We start from the raw sequence: 6,325 nt of genomic DNA, 5'->3' as shown, positions 1-6,325 counted from the left end.
AATCATTTATGTATTCCTTTGATTTAAGCAAATAATCTTATATTTGGTAAGTTTAAACCTCAATTATGTATGTAATTTGGCATGCATATGCAAGGGGTCTTTTCTTGTCATGTTTTTAATACTGAATTAGACGCCATGTTTGACTTTATAAAAAGATTATTACCTTTTATGAATTTAATGCCAAAACAGAGAGGAATTGAGTAACTGTAATAGGAATTAAGCATCTCTTGAAAAATTCATAAAAAACAATTGTTAGCTTTAGAAATTTTCATTTATATCGATATGCAATCAACTAGCGTTGGAGGGATACACATTTAGACCTTAGGCCTTTTTCCCTTTAAGAGCAATTTAACTTTTTCATGGTTATGATAAATATACCGATATCCCTTTTTTTATATTACAGATTGTGTGGGTTTTTTTTTTAGATTTATCTTTTTTTTTTATTTGTAAATCACATGTGCCAACGGCTGGCTCATATGAGTCTTTCGAATCTGTTGTTCAGAAGAATGATATTGTTAAAGATTTTTTCTTCACAAAAAATCATTTGTGAGCAACAGGTATATATATTAAGCTTTTTGTTCATTTGTAATTTTTGTTTGCCTGTATAGTATTCTTCAATCGTTTTATGGATCAAACGTCATATTTTACGTTATAAATCACCAGTTCTGAGTCTTCGTCATTTCTTGTATGTAAAGTTGTTTACTTAATGGCTAACTTTTAAAAAAATTATATGTTGTAATATTATTTTAGCTTTTATGTCAATTTGAACGCGTTGAGTAGAGCCTACTTTGCATTGAAAGACATTACAAAGTAATTAATTTCTTTTTACAACAGTACTTAATGTATCAGTTTGTTATATATGTAGACTGAACTTACCAAAAGATGAATTATATAATGTATTTTTGAATTATGTCCTTTCTGTGAAATTTTTGGTCAAACGCACTGTCTTTAACATACAATATATGCTTGTCACTTGTGTAATTTGATTTGATCACGAAATTGATTTTAGCCCGCCAGTTTTCCAATCTAACCATAGTAAATAAGATGTGCGTTCGTGTTTAAGAACTATAATACGTCCTTTTACGTATTACTTAGGCGAAAACTCATAGTTAAAGAAGTGCGAACGATAGTATTGTTCTCCCGCCTACCTCCAAATCAATTTTCAAAAGTTAACATATTCGAAGAATTTTTAATATTTTTTTTATAGATAATTATTATGCTTCCTGTCAGTTTGTTTCTATATAATCTATACCCTATTATTATACTTCTGTTAAAATGTTTCCGATATAAACTTCAGAACGTAAAATAGCTATCTTAGTATATAGTTCACGCTTAGCAAAGCTATGCCCCGGAGTATAGTTTTGCTATCCACCCTCGGAAAATTTTCATGCAATTTTTGCCACCAATTTTGATTTCCAGCGATGAATCTGTTGACTGATGATGTCATAATGACTTCAGTAGCATTGTGACGTCATCGGGATTTTAGATTATTCTTGCAGTATTATCGTACTCCAATATAAATTTCAAAACTCAGAAATTATATTATACATCAGTATAATAAAACGCTTATCTACTGGTTGTGAGTGGGATAGCTCTTTTATCAAACACTTCACAAGAACTATTCCCCTCGGGCAAGTCCTCGGGGAATAGTTCTCTGTCGCAGAGTTAGCGTGCGTATTTCTTTATTATATTTTGCTACTTTTTCTGAAGAAAGTTGAATTTTTTTCTTTTTATGTATTATGTTCACATTATTTTTAGAATCAAAGCATATCTGCATGAAGTGAATACCGGTAAATCTAATTCAGCCCTGTGGCTTAAATTGCTGATTAAAAAAAATTACCATCATTTTCTTCATCGTAACTGCCTGTAAAATCGGAGTGCTTTTAATGTTTAGTCATTTAAACCAGTGCTAAAAAATAGTTGTTAGCTGTCGATGTCAAGAAATGAGTTAGTCATTAATTTTACAAACAAAAGTAATAAAATAGAATAATCCCTTTCGAATCATTAATTTACAAATTACATAATGTATTGTGCATTGTAGATTTGGATAATAATTGAGATTTTTCTTAGCATATCTTCATATCACTTATATCAGCATGTTTACAAAAAAGATTGTTCACTTTTTATATTATTAGAAAGACAATCATATAAATATTTAAACAAAAAATTAGTTTGCATCATTAAATTTTGGTTTTAGTCAAAAGTTTGTTTGTATCCAATGCACTTTTATTTTCAAGACTTCAAAATACTTAATACATGAAAATTTTTATCAAATAATTATATGTAAATTGGTTTGCAACAGCTATATTGTAGATTAATGAAGAAAACTTTCAAAGTTCACTTCGGAGGGTATTTAAATTCTAAATCTTTAATATATTTAATTAACTTAGGAAGTAATTCCTCTGATTATATACCCGCCTATTTCCTGCAGAGCCAGGCACAAAGTTTTCCTAGATCTATTGATATTAATGACATTATATTATGGCTAAAGTTTATAGACTTTTAAGTTGATTTGAAATTACTTTTGCTTCCTTATTTTAAGTTTTCAATTTTCAATAGATATCATTTCACAATTTATTTTTCGATCATGTATTTGCTAGCAACAAGTTTGATTTGTACTTATGGATTGTTTTTATTTGAGGCTTTCGAACAAAACTGTAAGAGAATTATAATTTGTTAAGTTTTAATTCTTAAATGAAATTTGTCGATAATTGACTTTTTAATCTTTTCCATTCAAATTAAAAGAATCAAATAAGCGTGTGATATCATATCCTTAAATATAATACTGACAGATTAATTCCTTTGTCATAAGGACTTTAAAATTTTAAATGTTTAAAATTTAACAAAAAATACAATCTTTGATTTCTTTTAGATTTCATGTCTTTTGAAAATCCATTGTTAGGCGTTTATTACCCGAATGATATTGTACAGTGTAATGCTCGCCAGTGGTTTTCAAGTCCAACAAATGTTTCAAGTACAAACATTGTCATCCGAAGAATCTTGAGAAATAACACGAAAGTTATTCTTGCAATGTGTCCAATCAGGAGTGATGAGATAAGTGCCGAATGTAAAGCTAATTTTTCTGCGAATGGATGCAAAGACCGTGTAAAGATATCATGTTCTGTTGAAACGAATGAAACGGAGACAGAAAGAACATTGGGGATCTCCATAACAGGTTGCTCATTTATCATCACGGATAATATTTATCTACTATGTAACATTTAAAATACATTATAAAAATAATTTTAAATTCGTATTTACGTGTAAATGTACGCACAAATTTCAACAGAACCCTTATAAAATGTTTTTTTGTTAATTTCTTACAGGAAAACCTTCGAGACTTGTATCCTTCCGCACACGTTATCAAGGCATTGAGAATGATAGCGTCTTGCAGATATTTCCCCCGGGAACTCTCATCGAGTTAATCTGTGAAGGGGAAGTTCCTATGAGAAATGGAAAAGTTTTCCAGGTAAAGCGCGAGAATCGTACTTCGAACATTACGCTCATTTTATTATTTTTTTTGTGAGGAAAGCTCAAAAGCAAATTATTTGTTTAACACGCATTGGATCAATACAGTTTAAGTTCAATTATTGCACATAAGTAGAAAGAAACAGTTAGGGTATTTATGCTCATGCCATTTTATTCAAACTTCATATCAATTATAATGTTTAAATGAAGAATGTAGCACTTTGTCAACACAACGACTACCACAAATCCAAAACATTACGTCTCCAAGAGCCAGCAATGTACAGGACATGGCAGATTTCGGACGATGGATGCATAGGTAACCAAACAACATCTGCGTTCATTCATCTACACGATGCTCAACTCAAAACAGTAGTCAGCTGTGAAACAGGATATCTCGGTACTTTTCCAAAATGTGGAAATGGAAGCTATCGAAAGACAATAACATTTCAAACAGAAGAAGGTAAGGGCCATGTCAATGTTTATAAAGTTGAGGAGTGTCGACATTCTGTAAGGTAAGGTCTAGAATAAACGTGAATGTGTGAGGATTTTGGATCCTCCAAGTTTTTGTGAATTTTTTTGGTATTTTTTTTAAATTGCATTTTTCATTATAAATGCATACGACAATGTTTTGCCTAACATTTTACATTATGGTTACTTTTACATTACAAGATTTAAACAGAATCTATGGTCCATTTGTTGTCACCAAAGATGTTATTGGGAACAGATCCCTCCTCTCCATGACATGCTACACGACGATTGGAACATTCCATGCAGAAACATCTCAGGTTCTGACATGTCTCATACCGCGCTCAGAAGCTATAAAGGAATAAGATCAAATGAAGAGTAGAAAACATGATAAAATTAATATAATATGTATGTGCTCTAAAGTGTCTGTAACAATATTGAAAAATGATATTGATGGTTTTGAGCTATTCAATTTTTCAGCATATCAGGTGGTGCACCAGAACAGGGAAAGACAAACACTTTCATGTCCTTCCTTTGCAAGAAAAACCGAAGGAGGAAATTTTCAAGACATCTTTTGGAATAAAATTCAAGAGCAGTGTTCTTTATCAATTGTCAAAGAACCTAAAAAATGTAGAGATCATCTGTGAAACTAACTTTTCAAGTGAATGTGGATCTGGATCCGTTCAAGAAAGAGTTTTCCTAAACAATGACACCCACGATTACAATTGTAAGTTACATACAACTTTTTGTAGCATTGCTTCTTACATGATAAATACCAAATGCTTTTGTATTATAAAAACTTACATTTAAAACCTTCTTTTTTATCTATATCAAAGGGGAAATTAGCTCAAACCGAAATTCAACGCAATTGTATTTTGGAATTGGTGGAATGGTAATAGGGGTAACACTAATCTTTTTGACAGTCTTGATTTTTGTGAAAACCTGGAACAAGGGAGGAAACAAAGGTAATTATTTCTTTTTCGATAACTATTACCATAATATCTCTATTGTAATGGTAGTGAGTCAAACTAAACAATTTATAAAATGTTCTGCTGTACTGCTTTAATTATAATATTTTCAAAGTAAACTGCAAGTTTCTTATTATGTTTGCTGCTGTTTTTGTGTATCTTCCAATAAAAAAAATATCAGCATGTTAAGCTTGTACACTTTTACAGAAATGTATAAAGAAGACAGTTCTGCGTAAGTAAACATTATCATGAGATGTAACACGTTATATATCCATACACATCATATATTTCAAAAGACACAATGGAAAAAATAATTATAAAATTGATACGAATATAAGTATGTCATACACATTTAAATAATCATTGAAACACAACAATAGTCTTAAAGATAAAGTACTATGCAAATTTTTACAGACTTACATGACATTTAAAAAAAATAACAAATTTAAAATCATTTAAAGTCTAATATAGTTGTTTAACATTTTAGATGTATACAACTGAGTGTATACATTACAATGATATATATTGTTTATAGCTCCAATGAAGGTCCCCAATGTGTAAATTCAATAAAACCAAGCTCAAAAGAATCAGAGATTCCTATACCAAATGTACATCAGCAACAGTCTCAAGAACAATTACTTGAAGAAATGATGTTGCCAACAGGAGAAAGTTCAGCTGTACTAAACACAGACAGAGTGCAATGTGAATCCATGTACTCACACATTAATGCAGATATCTACGACTTGGTCAGTTACAGCAAAACTGAAGATCACATCTATGAAAGACAAGAAGTGGTACTTAAGCAGGTAGAAACAAATGAGTAATGCTAACTGACTACAAGAACAACAGATATGTGATAATTTTGATAACATTGTTTTAAGACTGGTCATATATTCATTTTTCTGCCTGATCTTATATTTATATTTATATTAGAAAATATTCAACACCATAAAATCATTCCAGAATGATTTCAAAAACCTATATAAAATTCAAAAATTAAAGCTACATGTGTAGATTAGACAATTTGAATATTGAACTGGGAACGAATAGGACTATTTGCTGTGAAATATATGGAAATAACTAACAGTATTTAAGCTCAAAAGTCCACAAAACAATACAAAATAGGAGCAAAGCTCAAACATGGACTTATTTCATGCAAATAAAGCCCTGCTTATATATTTTACTTGAAAAGACGTTAATGGCAATCTAACAACCAAGCTCTATGATAAACGTGATGAATGTAAATTTTCTATCGTCAACTTCCCTTACTTATGCAGAAATATACCTTCATCACCTCCATACGGAAGTTACATATCTCAGTCGATTCTACACGCAAGAGCAGGCTCTACGTATGAACAATTTTTAAAACGAGATAAATTATTTAACAAGCTGATGAAACCAGAATATCGGCAGTATCGTTTAAA

At 30.5% G+C, this 6,325-nt stretch overlaps 1 protein-coding gene across 1 annotated transcript in view; it reads left to right on the top strand.

The window, feature by feature from the left end:
- LOC134266645 (uncharacterized) overlaps positions 1 to 6,325 on the top strand; it is a 46,406-nt gene that overhangs the window by 11,246 nt on the left and 28,835 nt on the right. The gene's annotated exons all lie outside the window — the stretch shown is intronic.

Source organism: Saccostrea cucullata, unplaced genomic scaffold, assembly GCF_032062105.1.
Source record: "Saccostrea cucullata isolate Sc308-1 unplaced genomic scaffold, CSIRO_AGI_Scuc_v1 ctg843, whole genome shotgun sequence".
NCBI lineage: Eukaryota > Metazoa > Mollusca > Bivalvia > Ostreida > Ostreidae > Saccostrea > Saccostrea cuccullata.
This window is presented reverse-complemented; position numbering and strand designations above follow the sequence as displayed.